A 20,882-nucleotide genomic window follows, 5' to 3' on the forward strand; every position below is an offset into this window, starting at 1 on the left:
TGGCCAGGTCGCAGTTGTAAATGAGAACTTGTTCTCAACTGGCTTACCTGGTTAAATAAACGTAAAATAAAAAATAAAAATGATTTGTATGTTGGCCGAATCCCAACGGTTCAGTTGAACGGAAGTGAAGGCGGAGCCTGGCTCTTTTCTCTTGTGACTTTACGCTCCGTGCAGAGTAGAACACCAGACAACATGACTGAACAAAGGAGGAATGTTAAAATGATATCGGACTGTAACTTTTGAAAATGAGCTAAGCAGACTACTGCTGTATTATTATTTGTATGTTGGCGGAAGTCCTATTTTTCATTCGAACGGAAGTGAAGGTGGAGTCACATGTTCTCTATTCTCCATTTTGTCTTGTGACTTTAGGCAGAGAGTCACATGTTGAAATATAACGTCTCGGTCCTCTACATCCCTGATCTAAAAGGTCCGTAGACTAGAGATAAACATCTAGTTAACTTCGCCTGAACTCTGCAATCGACCATAAACACACGTTTCTACAATGAATCAGGTGAGTTTAGATGAATTTAATCATTTTTATAAAGGGTCTTTGTATCATACTTCCTGCTTTTACACTGCACGCATTTAATGGTCCTTGACTTTTGGAAAATCATTTGTGTAGTTTAGCTGGTTACTCGTAGCCAGGCCCGGCGGCAGGATGAACTCGGCAAGGGGGCATCAGAAATGACTAAGGGGGCACAACTATTTTCGCTTGCTGATAACACAGGATGGATAATAACCGATAGTACAATTACACACAATGTATTTGCAGCCACGCACGGCTGTCTTGCAGCAAGAATACAGGCTACTGCACCGCTTTACAAACATGGACAATTCATAAATAGCAAGTCATGACAACACTACACAGCTACATGCACAATACCCAACAATCCAATGCAAAACAGTTGCTAATTACCGTAATAACACTTCCTCATGCCAATACAATGCATTTCCAATCGCGGAAAGCAAACAATAATGCACTACCAATGACTTATTGGTACAATGCAGCTAGTTGGAGCTTGCCAGTTGGCTGTAGGCTACTCCACTAGCAGCTTGCCAGTTGGCTGTAGGCTACTCCACTAGCAGCTTGCTAAAAACTGTAAACAAGCTAGCCTTTTAGCTTCCCACAGATTTAGATGTGGCTTAGTGTTGTAGGTTACGGTCTTGCTGAAACGTGAGTTCCTCTCCCAGTGTCTGGTGTAAAGCAGACTGAAGCAGTCTTTCCTCTAGGATCTCCCGTTTCGTTTCATCCTGTAAAACTCCCCAGTCTTTGACGATGTCAAGCATTTCCTTACCATGATGCAGCCATCACCATGCTTGAAAATAAGGAGGCAGTTACTCAGTGATGTTATGTTGGATTTGCCCCAAACTTAAGGCTTTGCATTTAGGCCCAAAAAGTGTATTGATTTGCCCTGTTAGTTTTTTAGCAGTATTACTTTAGTGCCTTGTTGCAAACAAGATATGGAATATTTATATTCTCCTTTCACTCTGTCATTTAGGTCATTATTGTGGATTATTGTGAATAGTCACATGTACAGGGTTGCAGGTGGTCACTGTGGTCTAAGGCACTGCATCACACTGCACTGCACAGCGTCGTCCAGGGTATGGGAGGGAATGGCCGGCAGGGATGTAGCTCAGTTGGTAGAGCATGGCGTTTGCAACGGCAGGGTTGTGGGTTCGATTCCCATGGGGGCCAGTATGAAAAACTAGTCACATGTACAGGGTTGCAGGTCATTATTGTGAATAGTCACATGTACAGGGTTGCAGGTGGTCATTATTGGGGATTATTGTGAATAGTCACATGTACAGGGTTGCAGGTGGTCATTATTGGGGATAATTGTGAATAGTCACATATACAGGGTTGCAGGTGGTCATTATTGTGGATTATTGTGTATAGTCACATGTACAGGGTTGCAGGTGGTCATTATTGGGGATTATTGCGAATAGTCAAATGTACAGAGTTGCAGGTAGTCATTATTGTGGATTATTGTGAATAGTCAAATGTACAGGGTTAAAGGTGGTCATTATTGTGGATTATTGTGAATAGTCACATGTACAGGGTTGCAGGTGGTCATTATTGTGAATAGTCACATGTACAGGGTTGCAGGTGGTCATTATTGGGGATTATTGTGAACATCTTTGACGTGTCTGGGTGGCTTAATACACCATACACAACATCATTATTAACAGAGGAAGGGTTAGTCATTCATATCACACAATTACTATTTTAGTTATTGTTTTGTATTTGTTTGTACAAATATGTAGAATTTTGTTTTTACTTTCACATTATTTTGTGTAGATGAATAACGGAAAATTATAATCAAATCTATTTCAATCCCACTTTTTAAAGCAACAAAATGTGAAAAAAGTTATAGTGGGTGTAGACTTTCCATAGGAACTGTATAGCCTAATAATATTTAGGAAGTTAATTTCCTTGGGAAGATAACTGCCCGTGCTTCTCCGTCCATTCATATATAGACTACTCTATTTAATTGAGACCAAACGCTCACCTGATCTGGCACGCCCAACTAGGAGAGGAGGGGTATGGCTGCTGAACTAGGAGAGGTATGGCTGCTGAACTAGGACAGGAGAGGTATGGCTGCTGAACTAGGAGAGGAGAGGTATGGCTGCTGAACTAGGAGAGGAGAGGTATGGCTGCTGAACTAGGAGAGGAGAGGTATGGCTGCTGAACTAGGACAGGAGAGGTATGGCTGCTGAACTAGGAGAGGAGAGGTATGGCTGCTGAACTAGGACAGGAGAGGAGAGGTATGGCTGCTGAACTAGGAGAGGAGAGGTATGGCTGCTGAACTAGGAGAGGAGAGGTATGGCTGCTGAACTAGGACGGGAGAGGTATGGCTGCTGAACTAGGACAGGAGAGGTATGGCTGCTGAACTAGGAGAGGAGAGGTATGGCTGCTGAACTAGGACAGGAGAGGTATGGCTGCTGAACTAGGAGAGGAGAGGTATGGCTGCTGAACTAGGAGAGGAGAGGTATGGCTGCTGAACTAGGAGAGGAGAGGTATGGCTGCTGAACTTGAAACAGCAAGAAAGATGAGCGGTCCGTTGCACTTTCTCTTGACCTATGTTTTGCACGTAGGATATAGCCTGTCTTTTAGGAGCGGGAATATTTTCAGTCAGAGACAAATAAATTGATAATTAATATATATTGAGAAGGAGAAGACTCAACGCTCGATCCCCATGTTGCGCCTTTTGCTTTATATTGATAATCACATTTTGGGATTTCACCTCGACTCACGTTGGTTGAGCGTCCCCAACTTTTTTCTATTAACAGACACTGTAGTAAACTATAGCCTAATTATGTTTAAGTGAATTTCCTTGGAAAGATAACTGCCACGTGATTTATTCGCCCATTCATAGGTAGCCTGGTAGGCTAGTGTGTGAATAATATGACAGAGGTGCTTTTAGTACAATAGCTAGGCTAACGCATACACAGCAGAAAGACACCGTTTCCAAATAATCTGCGGGACAAGTATATTTATCACAACGTTTTCTGTCTGACCGCCCTCAACATGAAAAATACGGACCGCGCTGCAATGATCTCTGTCGGAGCCCGCAGCCCTCTACCTCTAAACGTCTTTGTTGTACCATTTGAAAGTGGAAAGAAATATATACAGTACCAGTCAAAAGTTTGGACACACCTACTCATTCAAGGGTTTTTCTTTATTTTTACGTTGTAGAATAATAGTGAAGACATCAAAACTATGAAATTACACATATGGAATCATGTAGTAACCAAGAAAGTGTTAAACAAATCAAAATATGATGTTTGAGATTCTTAAAATAGCTACCCTTTGCCTTGATGACAGCTTTGCACTCTCTTGGCATTCTCTCAATCAGCTTTATGAGGTTGTCACCTGGAATATATTCTGATTTGTTTTAACACTTTGTTGGTTACAACATGATTCCATATGTGTTATTTCATAGTTTGGATGTTATTACATTTTAGTACATTTGTCAGCCAAAACATGACACCCACCCTTTTTTTATGTGTTCTATCGCAAACTGTCATCAACATGAAGCTTTCCAACGTAACATCAACTATCCAATCTAAGCCACATTGACAATTTGAAATTAGCACATCAATTACAATTTAATATATTTCAATCCCACTTTGTAACGTAACAAAATGTGAAAAAGGTTCAAGGGAGTGCAGACGTTCTAAAGGCAATGTATTATATTAGGTTAACATTTCAAAATAGCCTGATGCATATCCTGTAGATCAGATCAAATAGCCTGTAGATCAGATCAAATAGCCTGTAGATCAGAACAAATATCCTGTAGATCAGATCAAATAGCCTGAAGATCAGATCAAATAGCCTGTAGATCAGATCAAATAGCCTGTAGATCAGATCAGATCAAATAGCCTGTAGATCAGATCAAATAGCCTGTAGATCAGAACAAATATCCTGTAGATCAGATCAAATAGCCTGTAGATCAGATCAAATAGCCTGTAGATCAGAACAAATATCCTGTAGATCAGATCAAATATCCTGTAGATCAGATCAAATAGCCTGTAGATCAGATCAAGGAACGCTGTCTATACTTCCATCCCTTTTGTTATTGGCTGATTCCATCGACAGCAATGGCCAAAAATATTCTTGGAATTCTCACATAGAAACGTAATTGGGGTCTAAAATAAAAACAAGCTAAATCAATTTGCCCTTTTTCCCGATAGGGAATGTCGTATTGGTCTGAAGTGTAAGATATTGGTTTCTCCCGTGGGAGCCCCGGGTTCATATCATGCGTGTTACATACAGTTACAATATTTGAGTGCTGCAAATCTGTGTAGCAAGCAAACAGACGATGTGTATTATTTTTAACATGCTGTGAAAGTAGTACTCACTTTTAGGAATGGGTAATCGTTTACAAGTTACAAGCTATATCATAAACCCATCGTTGAAAACCACATTTTTCATCTTCTGTGGTTTGGTAACTTCCTGTTGTTCAACGGACCGGAATGAAGAAGCAGAGTTTGGAAAAAATTTATTTGGTGTCCATTAAGTCTTAAACAGCAAGGGGGCATTGTTTCCACTCCGTTGTGGCCGTCCCCATTTAAATGCAAGACCTCATCATACCATTGTTGTGTTGTTTTACCCTTAGAGTACTAACTTGAACTCCACTACCCTCTTTTTGGGATTTACAGGAAACTCATATTCCACCCCCCTCCTCCCTCTCCCTCCAACTCTCCTCCCCCCTCCCCCTCTTGGGGTCCCCAGGTCGTGCCTCTCCTGGTAACTTACTGCTGGGTCTGAAGAGGGTGTCTGTGCTGCTGGTCGACTGCAGGAAAACACCGGGACGGAGTGGGTTTATGCTCTTAGATACATTTATTTTGGGACACTCCCTAGATGTCCTTAATTACCATTAAATACAATCACTAACCTTCTTAAAATGTAGACTCATTAGAAGCACTCCTACCCCATTGGTTACATTGATGATTTTAACGCATCCAAAATGCTCAAATCTGATCACAAGAGTTGGAAAGCTGGGCCTTGAACTAACTTCGATATGAAGAAGAAACCCTAACTGTCTGTCTTTGTTTCACAGGGGACAGCCCTAACCGTCGCTCTTTCAGTAGAAGGGGCTTATCATCTGGGGAAGCTAACCGACATCATGATGCTGACGAGACAGAGACGAGTCTCTCCAGATCAGAACACCTCAAGAAACACCAGCAGAGACTTACAGGGAAGAAACCTCACTGCTGCTTTGACTGTGGAAAGAGTTTCAGCTCTTCAGCAAATCTTAAAACGCACAAGACAATACACACAGGAGAGAAGCCTTTTGGTTGTGATCAGTGTGGGAAGAGATTCACTCGGTCAGGACACCTGGCCAGACACCAGAGAATACACACAGGAGTGAAACATTTTGGTTGTGATCAGTGTGGGAAGAGATTCACTCAGTTAGGACACCTGGCTAGACACAAGAGAATACACACAGGAGAGAAGCTTTTTGGTTGTGATCAGTGTGGGAAGAGATTCACTCAGTCAGGACACCTGGTTGAACACAAGAGAATACACACAGGAGAGAAGCTTTTTGGTTGTGATCAGTGTGGGAAGAGATTCACTCAGTCAGGACACCTGGTTGAACACAAGAGAATACACACAGGCAAGAAGCCTTACCACTGCTCAGACTGTGGAATGAGCTTAACCACTTCACAGGGACTTCTACGACACAAGAGAACACACACAGGAGAGAAGCCTTTTGGTTGTGATCAGTGTGGGAAAAGATTCACTCATTCAGGAAACCTGGCTTTACACAAGAGAATACACACAGGAGAGAAGCCTTTTGGTTGTGATCAGTGTGGGAAGAGATTCACTCATTCAGGACACCTGGTTGAACACAAGAGAATACACACAGGAGAGAAGCCTTACCACTGCTCAGACTGTGGAATGAGCTTTACCACTTCACAGGGACTTCTACAACACAAGAAAACACACACAGGAGAGAAGCCTTTTGGTTGTGATCAGTGTGGGAAAAGATTCACTCATTCAGGAAACCTGGCTTTACACAAGAGAATACACACAGGAGAGAAGCCTTTTGGTTGTGATCAGTGTGGGAAGAGATTCACTCATTCAGGACACCTGGTTGAACACAAGAGATTACACACAGGAGAGAAGCCTTACCACTGCTCAGACTGTGGAATGAGCTTTACCACTTCAAGCAGACTTCTAGTACACCAGAGAACACACAGAGGAGATAAGCCTTTTGGTTGTGATCAGTGTGGGAAGAGATTCACTTATTCAGGAAACCTGGCTGGACACAAGAGAATACACACAGGCGAGAAGCCTTACCACTGCTCAGACTGTGGAATGAGCTTAACCACTTCACATGGACTTCTACGACACAAGAGAACACACACAGGAGAGAAACCTTATAGCTGTGATCAGTGTGGGAAGAGATTCACTCAGTCAGGAAGCCTGGCTGAACACAAGAGAAAACACCACACTGTTGGGTAACCTTTCCACTTTTGTTAGCTCAGTCCAGTTAATGGTAGACTAGTGTACATACACCGGAGAGAAGCCCTACATGGTGAGTTTTTCCACCTCAAGCGTTCTTAATGTGGCCTTCCTTAGTGTAATTTGATGTACTGTCAACAAGGGGTCCACCCTCTGAAAACTGTAACTATCCATTATTTCCAGATTTCTATTAATTTCATTGTGAGTGAAATAGTCTGTTTGAATGGTGTGGGCGTACGTACCCCAACAACAGAATGGTGTGGGTGTTTCCCAACAACAGGATTGGTCAAATCAGAGAAAGCAGGGCGGTAGCTCCTCCCCCTCTCTCTGAAGTCTATCGTTAGGGTTAAGGCAAGGGTCCGTTTAACATGTTGACTAGTTGGGATTTTGTCAGAAAAGTCCCTTAATGCGCTGCCGTCCCACAGTCTGTTGACAGATGCTATGATAACAGCCAGGAGTTTACAGAAATGTTGGCAGGTAGATTTATTTGGTTTGCTTAGCGAGCAAGCTAGAGGGATCTGAAGACTGATAACAATGTCTGAGGACAATTCACCATCACCATGATCAACCCTGTCTACCAGCCAACTCACCATGATCAACCCCGTCTACCATCCAGCTCACCTTATTTTGAAATGACATGATATTGTTTGGCAGAATGAACAGTGAAGTGAATATTTTCCCAAACTGCGTTACCCACTCCAGTCAGCAGATGACGATGTGAGTCTTTCAAGAGCTGTTTCCTCCAGTGGACAGGACGCTTTTTCAACAACAACACGGACTCATCAGCCGCCTCGGTAGCTTGCTAGCAAACAAACAAACCACAAAGTTTGCTGCTTCAGTGTTTTTAGATATTTTTCTCAAATGTTACTATGGTATACTGAAGTATAATTACAAGCATTCCATAAGTGTCAAAGGCTTTTATTGACAATTACATTAAGTTTATGCAATGAGTTAATACTTGCAGTGTTGACCCTTCTATTTCAAGACCTCTGCAATGGCATTGTGTCAATTAACTTCTGGGCCACATCCTGACTGATGGCAGCCCATTCTTGCCCAATGCTTGGAGTTTGTCAGAATTGGTGGGTTTTTGTTTGTCCATCCGCCTCTTGAGGATTGACCACAAGTTCTCAATGGGATTCAGGTCTGGGGAGTTTCCTGGCCCATGGACCCAACATTTCGATGTTTTGTTCCCCGAGCCACTTAGTTATCACTTTTGCCTTATGTTAAGGTGCTCCATCAGGCTGGAAAAGGCATTGTTTGTCACCAAACTGTTCTTGGATGGTTGGGAGAAGTTGTTCTCTGAGGATGTGTTGGTACCATTCTTTATTCATGGATGTGTTCTTAGGCAAAATTGTGAGTGAGCCCACTCCCTTGGCTGAGAAGCAACCCCACACATGAATGGTCTCAGGATGCTTTACTGTTGGCATGACACAGGACTGATGGTAGCGCTTACCTTGTCTTCTCCGGACAAGCTTTTTTCCGGATGCCCCAAACAATCAGAAAGGGGATTCATCAGAGAAAATGACTTTACCCCAGTCCTCAGCAGTTCAATCCCTGTACCTTTTGCAGAATATCAGTCTGTCCCTGATGTTTTTCCTGGAGAGTAAGTGGCTTCCTCGCTGCCCTTCTTAACACCAGGCCATCCTCCAAAAGTCTTTGCCTCACTGTGCGTGCAGTTGCACTCACACCTGCCTGCTGCCATTCCTGAGCAAGCTCTGCACTGGTGGTGCCCCGATCCCGCAGCTGAATCAACTTTAGGAGACGGTCCTGGCGCTTGCTGGACTTTCTTGGGCGCCCTGAAGCCTTCTTCACAACAATTGAACCTCTTTCCTTGAAGTTATTGATGATCCGATAAATGGTTGATTTAGGTGCAATCTTACTAGCAGCAATATGCTTGCCTGTGAAGCCATTTTTGTGCAAAGCAATGATGACGGCACGTGTTTCCTTGCAGGTAACCATGGTTAACAGAGGAAGAACAATGATTTCAAGCACCACCCTCCTTTTTAAAGCTTCCAGTCTGTTATTCTAACTCAATCAGCATGACAGGGTGATCTCCAGCCTTGTCCTCGTCAACACTCTCACCTGTGTTAACGAGAGAATCACTGACATGATGTCAGCTGGTCCTTTTGTGGCAGGGCTGAAATGCAGTGGAAATGTTTTTGGGGGATTAAGTTCATTTTTATGGCAAAGAGGGACTTTGCAATTAATTGCAATTCATCTGATCACTCTTCATAACAGTCTGGAGTATATGCAAATTGCCATCATAACTGAGGCAGCAGACTTTGTGAAAATTTATATTTGTGTCATTCTCAAAACTTTTGACCACGACTGTATATTAACAGCAGGGTTTTAAACACAGTCTGTGTGCTTACTAGTTATTACATATCATAAACAGTTGAAGTCGGAAGTTTACATACACTTAGGTTGGAGTCATTAAAACTCGTTTTTCAACCACTCCACAACTTTCTTGTTAACAAACTTTAGTTTTGGCAAGTCAGTTAGGACATCTACTTTGTGCATGACAACAATTCTTTACAAACAGATTATTTCACTTATAATTCACTATATCACAATTCAAGTGGGTCAGAAGTTTACATACATTTAGTTGACTGTGCCTTTAAACAGCTTGGAAAATTCCAGAAAATGATGTCATGGCTTTAGAAGCTTCTGATAGGCTAATTGACATAATTTGAGTCAATTGGAGGTGTACCTGTGGATGTATTTCCAGGCCTACCTTCAAACTCAGTGCCTCTTTGCTTGACATCATGGGAAAATTAAAAGAAATCAGCCAAGACCTAGAAAAACAATTGTAGACCTCCACAAGTCTGGTTCATCCTTAGGAGCAATTTCCAAACACCTGAAGGTACCACGTTCCTCTGTACAAACAATAGTACGCAAGTATAAACACCATGGGACCACGCAGCCGTCATACCGCTCAGGAAGGAGACGCGTTCTGTCTCCTAGAGATGAACGTACTTTGGTGCGAAAAGTGCAAATCAATCCCAGAAAAACAGCAAAGGACCTTGTGAAGATGCTGGAGGAAACAGGTACAAAAGTATCTATATCCACAGTAAAACGAGTCCTATATCAACATAACCTGAAAAGCCGCTCAGCAAGGAAGAAGCCACTGCTCCAAAACCGCCATAAAAAAGCCAGACTACGGTTTGTTACTGCACATGGGGACAAAGATCGTACTTTTTGGAGGAGGGGGGGGGGGGGTCGCTTGCAATCCGAAGAACACCATCCCAACCGTGAAGCATGGGGTTGGCAGCATCATGCTGTGGGGGTGATTTGCTGCAGGAGGGACTGGTGCACTTCACAAAATAGATGGCATCATGAGGAAGGAAAATTATGTGGATATATTGAAGCAGCATCTCAAGACATCAAGTCAGGAAGTTAAAGCTTGGTCGCAAATAGGTCTTCCAAATGGACAATGACCCCAAGCATACTACCAAAGTTGTGGCAAAATGGCTTAAGGACAACAAAGTGAAGGTATTGGAGTGGCCATCACAAAGCCCTGACCTCAATCCTATAGAACATTTGTGGGCAGAACTGAAACAGCATGTTAGAGCAAGGAGGCCTACAAACCTGACTCAGTTACACCAGCTCTGTCAGGAGGAATGGGCCAAAATTCACCCAACTTATTGTGGGAAGCTTGTGGAAGGCTACCCGTAACGTTTGACCCAGGTTAAACAATTTAAAGGCAATCTACCAAATACTAATTGAGTGTATGTAAACTTCTGACCCACTGGGAATGTGATGAAAGAAATAAAAGCTGAAATAAATCATTCTCTCTACTATTATTCTGACATTTCACATTCTTAAAATAAAGTGGTGATCCTAACTGACCTAAGACAGGGAATTTTTACTAGGATTATATGTCAGGAATTGTGAAAAACTGAGTTTAAATGCATTTGGCTAAGGTGTATGTAAACTTTTTAGTCGTGCATTTTTTATTGTAATTGTTTAGTTTTTTATCCTCTTATATTTGTGTAATAAATATTTAGTTTTATTTTAATTGTTTTTATTAGTTTTTTTCCTGTGAAGCACATTGTGTTCCATTCCATGTCTGAAATGTGCTGTATAAATAAAGCTTGATTTGATTCTCTATGGAGATATTAGTTCCCTAATATTTTAGTTAGGCCTATAAGGTAAGATAGACTGATATGATTGAAATCTCTATGGTGTTATTGAATTTAAACAACAAGGCACTCAACCCCGTGGATTATTGTGAACAACTAAGAGCTGTTCTCTAACATGACGTGAAGAGCGAATAACACAACTAAGAGCTGTTTGTATTGGAGATGTTTAGTTAACTACTTAGACAACGTAACAAACCAATTATATGATTTATACAGTTTTGTAGAATTAAACGCCTATATGCCTATGCATTAAGAACCAATTAAAGGGTTTAAAAAGAGCCATGATGAAATGGCTCTATAGGTATTTTTTCCATTACATATATTATAACATGCTTAGCAATAGTAGAGACATTTCTTTAGTGCAAATGCTGTGCTTCTGATAAATGATGGTTCCCTCTAGCTCCCTGCATCTGGTCTGGGCCTGTAGTCAAGGACATGGGATAGAGATAAACTTCAGGAACAGATACACCTGTATTGTAGTAATGGAACTAACGTTATCACTTGTTTGTGCGCTATGACCCCGATACACATAGACACAAGAAGAAACCATAGTGGCTCAAGGTCAAAGGGAGGGTGGCTGTTTGGATAAAGAGGGGGTTCCGATATGATATGTAAAGGAGACCAAGCAGACATGGGGATAGACAGGAAAGAAGCTAGACAAAGAAACCATAGTGGCTCCGATATGATATGAAAAGATGAAGCTGTATAAAGAGAGCTCCAAGTCTGGGACGGCAGTTGCTCTGCAGACCAGCTCAGCTCTATTGCTTGTGAAATAAAGTCTCTTGATTCTACAAAAACTCTGAAAGTTCTTTCTTTGTTTTAATAAGTATAGGGATAATTTACTACAACAATAGCAGCTAAATACTATATATACAGTGCCTTCAGAAAGTATTTATACCCCTTCCACTTTTTCACATTTTGTTGTTACAACCCTGAATTTAAAATGGATTGAATTGAGATTAATTGAGTCACTGGCATACACACAATACCCCAAAATGTTAAAGTGGAATCATGTTTTTCGAACAAATTAATTAAAAATGAAAAGCTGAAATGTCTTGAGTTAATAAGTATTCAACCCATTTGTTAAGACAAGCCTAAGAAAGTTCAGGAGAAAAAAATCTTCTCAACAAGTCACATAATAAGTTGCATGGACTCACTCTGTGTGCAATAATAGTGTTTAACATGATTTTTGAATGACTACCTCATCTCCGTACCCCAGACATACTGTAAAATTATCTGTACGGTCCCTCAGTCGAGCAGTGAATTTCAAACACAGATACAACCATAAAGACCAGGGAAGTTTTCCAATGCCTCGCAAAGAAGGACACCTATGGGTAGACGACATTGAATATTCCTTCATTCATTACACTTTGGATGTTGTATCAATATACCCAGCCTCTACAAAGATAGAGACATCCTTCCTAACTCAGTTGCCGGAGAGGAAGGAAACCGCTCAGGGATTTCACCATGAGGCGAATGCTGACTTTTAAACAGAGAGTTTATTGGCTGTGATAGGAGAAAACTGAGAATGGATCAACAACATTGTAGTTACACCACAATACTGACCTAAATGACAGAGTGAAAAGAAGGAAGCCTGTACATAATAAAAATATTCCAAAAACATGCATCCTGTTTGCAACAAGGAACTAAAGTAATAATGCAAAAAAATTTGGCAAAGCAATTTACTTTTTGTCCTGAATACAAAGTGTTATGTTAGGGCAAATCCAATCCAACACATTTCTGAGTACCACTCTTGAAATGTCCAAGCTTAGCTGTGGTTGCATCATGTTATGGGTATGCTTGTAATCGTTAAGGACTTTGGAGTTTTTCAGGATAAAAATTAATGGAATGAAGCTAAGCACAGGCAAAATCCTAGAGGAAAACCTGGTTCAGTCTGTTTCCACCAGACACTGTGAGATGCATTCACCTTTCAGCAGGACAATAACCTAAAACACAAGGCCAAATTTACGCTGGATTTGCTTACTAAGAAGGTAATGAATGTTCTTGAGTGGCCGAGTTACAGTTTTGACTTAAATCTACTTGATAATCTATGGCAAGTCCTGAGAATGGTTGTCTAGCAGTGGAGGCTCCTCTGAGTAGGAAAGGAATGAGAGCATCCTCCTCAGTGAATTTCATAAAAATAAAAATGGTAAAACATTGAAAAGTTATCCTTTTTAGATAAAACTATACTAAATAGTCTCACCTGTCACCAAAGAATTGATTAAAACACAGTTTTTTGCAATGAAGGTCTACAGTAGCCTCAACAGCACTCTGTACGATAGCACAACTCACTTCCATAGACTTACACAGTAATTATGACAACTTCCGGAGGACGTCCTCCAACCTCAGAGCTCTTGCAGCATGAACTGACATGTTGTCCACCCAATCAAAGGATCAGATAATTCATCTAGTACTGAAAGCACAAGCTACAGCTAGCTAGCTAGCACTGCAGTGCATAAAATGTGGTGAGTAGTTGACTCAAAGAGAGAGAAAGACAATAGTTTAGCAGTTCTCAACAAACTAATTTTTTCAAAAATGAAGGAGAAGGAAGAGAGAGAGAATTCATAATTTCTTTAGTGCAGCTGGCTAGTTTAGTTACTCAAACACCCTGCTCCAACAGAGGGATGCTATGTTAGCTAGCTGGCTAGTTTAGTTACTCAAACACCCTGCTCCAACAGAGGGATGCTATGTTAGCTAGCTGGCTAGTTTAGTTACTCAAACACACGGCTCAAACAGAGGGATGCTATGTTAGCTAGCTGGCTAGTTTAGTTACTCAAACACACGGCTCAAACAGAGGGATGCTATGTTAGCTAGCTGGCTAGTTTAGTTACTCAAACACCCTGCTCCAACAGAGGGATGCTATGTTAGCTAGCTGGCTAGTTTAGTTACTCAAACACCCGGCTCAAACAGAGGGATGCTATGTTAGCTAGCTGGCTAGTTTAGTTACTCAAACACCCGGCTCCAACAGAGGGATGCTATGTTAGCTAGCTGGCTAGTTTAGTTACTCAAACACCCTGCTCCAACAGAGGGATGCTATGTTAGCTAGCTGGCTAGTTTAGTTACTCAAACACCCTGCTCCAACAGAGGGATGCTATGTTAGCTAGCTGGCTAGTTTAGTTACTCAAACACACGGCTCAAACAGAGGGACGCTATGTTAGCTAGCTGGCTAGTTTAGTTACTCAAACACCCGGCTCAAACAGAGGGATGCTATATTAGCTAGCTGGCTAGTTTAGTTACTGAAACACCCTGCTCCAACAGAGAGATGCTATGTTAGCTAGCTGGCTAGTTTAGTTACTCAAACACCCAGCTCAAACATATAAACGTATCTGAATTTGTCCATTAGAAACTCTTGTTTGCAACTGTTGGACAAATGATTACACCCTATATAAGCTAATTGCAGGCAAGAGTGTGCAAGGCGGTATTAAATGTGTCACTGTCCGTATGTCACCTACGTTGTAAACTTTCATTCATAGACTAGGTTGTAGCAACCTCATGATGGGAATAGGGAAAATGTGAGTATTATGTAGTAGCCTAAAGCTATCGATGTTACATTGAACTGGGTGAATGGAATATGAATGACAGTCATCCAACGCGCTGTAATAGAAATAAGGCCATGCTCATAAAAAAATTAATAATGGTCCTATCTCATCTTAAACGGCCACTAGCAATGATCAACAACCAATTTGACGGAGCTTGAAGAATTTGTAAAATAATAATGGGGAAATGTTGCACAATCCAGGTTTAGAAAGCTCTTAGAGACTTACCCAGAAATGTTCTACATTGTAGACTAATAGTGAAGACATCAAAACTATGAAAAAACACATATGGAATCATGTAGTAACCAACAAAGTGTTAAACGAATCAAAATATGTTTTATTTTTGAGATTTTTCAAATAGCCACTCTTTGCCTTGATGACAGCTTTGCACACTCTTGCCATTCTCTCTACCAGCTTCACCTGGAATGCTTTTCCAACAGTCTTGAAGGAGTTCCCACGTATGCTGAGCACTTGTTGGCTGCTTTTCCTTCACTCTGCGGTCCGACTCATCCGAAACCATCTTAATTTGGTTTAGGTCGGGGGATTGTGGATGCCAGGTCATCTGATGCAGCACTACATCACTCTCCTTCTTGGTAACATAGCCCTTACATAGCCTGGAGGTGTGTTGGGTCATTTACATTGTGGGTCATTGTCCTGTTGAAAAACAAATGATAGTCCCACTAAGCCCAAACCAGATGGGATGGCGTATCGCTGCAGAATTCTGTGGTAGCAATGCTGGTTAAGTGTGCCTTGAAATCTAAATAAATAGTGACAAAGCACCCCCACACCATACAACCTCCTCCTCCATGCTTTACGGTGGGAAACAAACATGGTGAAATTTTCCAGAGTGACTGACCTTCATGTCTTAAAGTAATGATGGACTGTCATTTCTCTTTGCTTATTTGAGCTGTTCTTAATATGGACTTGGTATTTTACTAAATAGGGCTATCTTCTGTATACCCTCCTTACCTTGTCACAACACAACTGATTGGCTCAAACTCATTAAGAAGGAAATAAATTCCACAAATTAACTTTAAAGAAGGCACACCTGTTAATTGAAATGCATTACAGGTGACCACCTCATTAAGCAGGTTGAGACAATGCCAAGAGTGTGCAAAGCTGTCATCAAGGCAAAGGGTGGCTACTTTGAAGAATCTCAAATATAAAATATATTTTTATTTGTTTTGATTTTTGGACCCCAGGAAGAGTAGCTGTTGCCTTGGCAGGAACTAACGGGGGATCCCTAATAAATACAAATACAAACACTTTTTTGGTTACTACATCATTCCATATGTTATTTCATAATTTTCATGTCTTCACTATTATTCTGTAGAACATAGTAAAAAATAAAGAAAAACCCTTGAATGAGTAGGTGTTCTAAAACATTTGACCGGTAGTGTATGTAAATTAGATAAATGAGATATTTCTGTATTTAATTTCAATAGATTTGCAAACATTTCTAAGAACATGTTTTCACTTTGCCATTATGGGGTATTGTGTAAGGGTGGAAAAACTATTCAATTCATTTTGAATTCAGGCTGTAACACAACAAAATGTGGAATAAATCCATTCTGAAGGCACATTAGCTATAGATAGTACACTGAATAATGAAACAATCCCTAGTTAGCTAATGTTTCGAGGGCGTGCTGACAGTATTATTTGGCATTAATAGACTGGTTTTAAGCACAATTCCATATGTGTTATTTCATAGTTTTGATGTCTTCACTATTATTCTACAATGTAGAGCATATTAAAAATTAAGAAAAACCCTTGAATGAGTAGGTGTTCTAAAACTTTTGACCGGTAGTGTATGTAAATGAGATTTTTCTTTATTTAATTTAAATAGATTTAAGCACAGCAGCGTTCTATCCAAGCTGGGAGAGAGCACGAGGAGGGTTCATGTCATGCAGGTTCAGGTAGCAGCTACAGGACAGTTGGATATTATTTTAAACATCAATTGGTAGCTGATTAGTATACATGGACAATTTATTTTAAAATCTGCAATGTTTGAATGTCCAGTTTTAATTACTGAACAAGTAATGACATTATTGCCACTAGCCAGCAGTCTAAAAAATTGCAGCGTTGCGACACCGTGTATAGATTTCGTGAAATGTTAGGCTTAACATGAGAAAATGACGACCAATTAGAGGCCTACCAATAAACCTTTATCCATTAGCTAAAGCAAAGCTTTACATGCTCTTGCACCACAGGAACCCTATCATCGATTAATTAGGCACGCAGCCGCATAGACATGTCTCTATTTCAGCACGATGTACAGCGATCGGTTTGTGAGTGGATATCTGGCTGAAACATTCGATGTTATTTTAATATTAGGGAGAAGCCCAAAGTCCAAACTTGCGGGGTCCAGAGAAACTGCGTTAACTTTAGAAAATGAGTTGCTAAAAGCAGAAGGCTTCCTACGACTGGAGTATTATTTGTATGTTGGCCGAATCCCAACGTTTCAGTTGAACGGAAGTGAAGGCGGAGCCTGGCTCTTTTCTCTTGTGACTTTACGCTCCGTGCAGAGTAGAACACCAGACAACATGATTGAACAAAGGAGGAATGTTAAAATGATATCGGACGGTAACTTTTGAAAATGAGCTAAACAGAAGCCTACTGCTGGAGTATTATTTTTATGTTGGCGGAAGTCCTATTTTTCATTCGAACGGAAGTGAAAGTGGAGTCACATGTTTTCTATTCTCCATTTTGTCTTTATGCAGAGAGTCACATGTTGAAATATAATGTCTCGGTCCTCTACCTCCCTGATCTAAAAGGTCCGTAGACTAGAGATAAACGTCTAGTTAACTTCGCCTGAACTCTGCAGTCGACCATAAACACACGTTTCTACAATGAATCAGGTGAGTTTAGATTAATTTAATCATTTTTATAAGGGTCTTTGTGGCCTACTTTCTGCTTTTACACTGCGTGCATTTAATGGTCCTTCACTTTTGGGAAATAATTTGTGTAGTTTAGCTGGTTACTCGTAGCCAGGCCCGGCGGCAGGATGTACTCGGCAAGGGGGCATCAGAAATGACTAAGGGGGCACAACTATTTTCGCTTGCTGATAACACAGGATGGATAATAATCGATAGTACAATTACACACAATGTATTTGCAGCCACGCACGGCTGTCTTGCAGCAAGAATACAGGCTACTGCACCGCTTTACAAACATGGACAATTCATGAATCGCAAGTCATGACAACGCTACACAGTTACATGCACAATACCCAACAATACAAAACGGTTACTAATTACCGTAAAAACACTTCCTCATGCCAATACAATGCATTTTCAACCGCGGAAAGCAAACAATAATGCACTACCAATGACTTATCGGTACAATGCAGCTAGTTGGATCTTGCCAGCTGGCTGTAGGCTACTCCACTAGCAGCTTGCCAGTTGGCTGTAGGCTACTCCACTAGCAGCTTGCCAGTTGGCTGTAGGCTACTCCACTAGCAGCTTGCCAGTTGGCTGTAGGCTACTCCACTAGCAGCTTGCCAGTTGGCTGTAGGCTACTCCACTAGCAGCTTGCCAGTTGGCTGTAGGCTACTCTACTAGCAGCTTACCAGTTGGCTGTAGGCTACTCCACTAGCAGCTTGCCAGTTGGCTGTAGGCTACTCCACTAGCAGCTTGCCAGTTGGCTGTAGGCTACTCCACTAGCAGCTTGCCAGTTGGCTGTAGGCTACTCCACTAGCAGCTTACCAGTTGGCTGTAGGCTACTCTACTTACCAGTTGGCTGTAGGCTACTCCACTAGCAGCTTGCCAGATGGCTGTAGGCTACTCCACTAGCAGCTTGCCAGTTGGCTGTAGGCTACTCCACTAGCAGCTTGCCAGTTGGCTGTAGGCTACTCCACTAGCAGCTTACCAGTTGGCTGTAGGCTACTCCACTATTAGCTTGCCAGTTGGCTGTAGGCTACTCTACTAGCAGCTTGCTAAAAACTGTAAGCAAGCTAGCCTTTTAGCTTCTCACAGATTTAGATGTGGCTTAGTGTTGTAGGTTACGGTCTTGCTGAAAGGTGAGTTCCTCTCCCAGTGTCTGGTGTAAAGCAGACTGAAGCAGTCTTTCCTCTAGGATCTCCCGTTTCGTTTCATTCTGTAAAACTCCCCAGTCTTTGACGATGTCAAGCATTTCCTTACCATGATGCAGCCATCACCATGCTTGAAAATAAGGAGGCAGTTACTCAGTGATGTTATGTTGGATTTGCCCCAAACTTAAGGCTTTGCATTTAGGCCCAAAACGTGTGTTCATTTGCCCTGTTAATTTTTTAACAGTATTACTTTAGTGCCTTGTTGCAAACAAGATGGATGTTCTGGAATATTTATATTCTCCTTTCACTCTGTCATTTAGGTCATTATTGTGGATTTTTGTGAATAGTCACATGTACAGGGTTGCAGGTGGTCACTTTGGTCTAAGGCACTGCATCGCACTGCACTGCACAGCGTCGTCCAGGGTAGGGGAGGGAATGTCCGGCAGGGATGTAGCTCAGTTGGTAGAGCATGGCGTTTGCAACGGCAGGGCTGTGGGTTCGATTCCCATGGGGGGCCAGTATGAAAAACTGGTCACATGTACAGGGTTGCAGGTCATTATTGCGAATAGTCACATGTACAGGGTTGCATGTGGTCAGTATTGTGGATTATTGTGAATAGTCAAATGTACAGGGTTAAAGGTGGTCATTATTGGGTATTATTGTGAATAGTCAAATGTACAGGGTTGCAGGTGGTCATTATTGGGGATTATTGTGAACATCTTTGATGTGTCTGGGTGGCTTAATACACCATACACAACATCTTTATTAACAGAGGAAGGGTTAGTCATTCATATCACACAATTACTATTTTAGTTATTGTTTTGTATTTGTTTGTACAAATTTGTAGAATTTTGTTTTTACTTTCACATGACTTTGTGTAGATGAATTACGGAAAATTATAATCAAATCTATTTCAATCCCACTTTTTAAAGCAACAAAATGTGAAAAAAGTTGTAGTGGGTGTAGACTTTCCATAGGAACTGTATAGCCTAATAATATTTAGGAAGTTAATTTCCTTGGGAAGATAACTGCCCGTGCTTCTCCATCCATTCATATATAGACTACTCTATTTAAATGAGACCAAACGCTCACCTGATCTGGCACGCCCAACTAGGAGAGGAGAGGTATGGCTGCTGAACTAGGACAGGAGAGGAGAGGTATGGCACAATTACACACAATAGTACAATAGTACAATTACACACAATGTATTTGCAGCCACGCACGGCTGTCTTCCAGCAAGAATACAGGCTACTGCACCGCTTAACAAACATGGACAATCCATAAATAGCAAGTCATGACAACGCTACACAGCTACATGCACAATACCCTACAATCCAATGCAAAACAGTTGCTAATTACCATAATAACACAGTAAAATAACACAATAAAATTACACAGCTGCACCATCGAGAGCATACTGACTGGTTGCATCTCAGACTGTTATGGCAACTGCTTGGCCTCCGACCGCAAGGCACGACAGAGGGTAGTGCGTACGGCCCAGTACATCACTGGGGCCAAGCTTTCTGCCATCCAGGACCTCTATACCAGGCGGTGTCAGAGGAAGGCCCTCAAAATTGTCAAAGACTCCAGCCACCCTAGTCATAGACTGTTCTCTCTGCTACCGCACGGCAAGCGGTACCGGAGTGCCAAGTCTAGGTCCAAAATACTTCTCAACAGCTTCTACCCCCAAGCCATAAGACTCCTGAACAGCTAATCATGGCTACCCGGACTATTTACACTGCCCCCCCACCCCAGCTTTTTACGCTGCTGCTACTCTGTTAATGATTTATGCATAGTCACTTTAACTCTACCCACATGTACATATTACTTCAACTACCTCAACTAGCCGGTGCCCCAGCACATTGACTCTGCACCTGTTCCCCCTGTATATAAAGCCTCCCTACTATTATTTTATTTTGCTTCTGCTCTTTTTTTTCTCAACACTTTTTTGTTATTTTATTTATTCTACTTTTTAAAAAAAATTAAATGCACTGTTGGTTAAGGGCTGTAAGTAAGCATTTCACTGTAATGTCTGCACCTGTTGTATTCGGTGCATTTGGCCAATAAGATTTGATTTGATCCGTTCACCCACACTGCGTCTCACACAGACACAGCGGTTTGAACCAAAAATCTCCAATTTGGACTACAAACCAAAGGACAAATTTCCACCGGTCTAATGTCCATTGCTTGTGTTTCTTGGC

Source organism: Coregonus lavaretus (genome assembly GCF_964263955.1).
Source record: "Coregonus lavaretus genome assembly, contig: HAP1_SCAFFOLD_350, whole genome shotgun sequence".
Lineage (NCBI taxonomy): Eukaryota > Metazoa > Chordata > Actinopteri > Salmoniformes > Salmonidae > Coregonus > Coregonus lavaretus.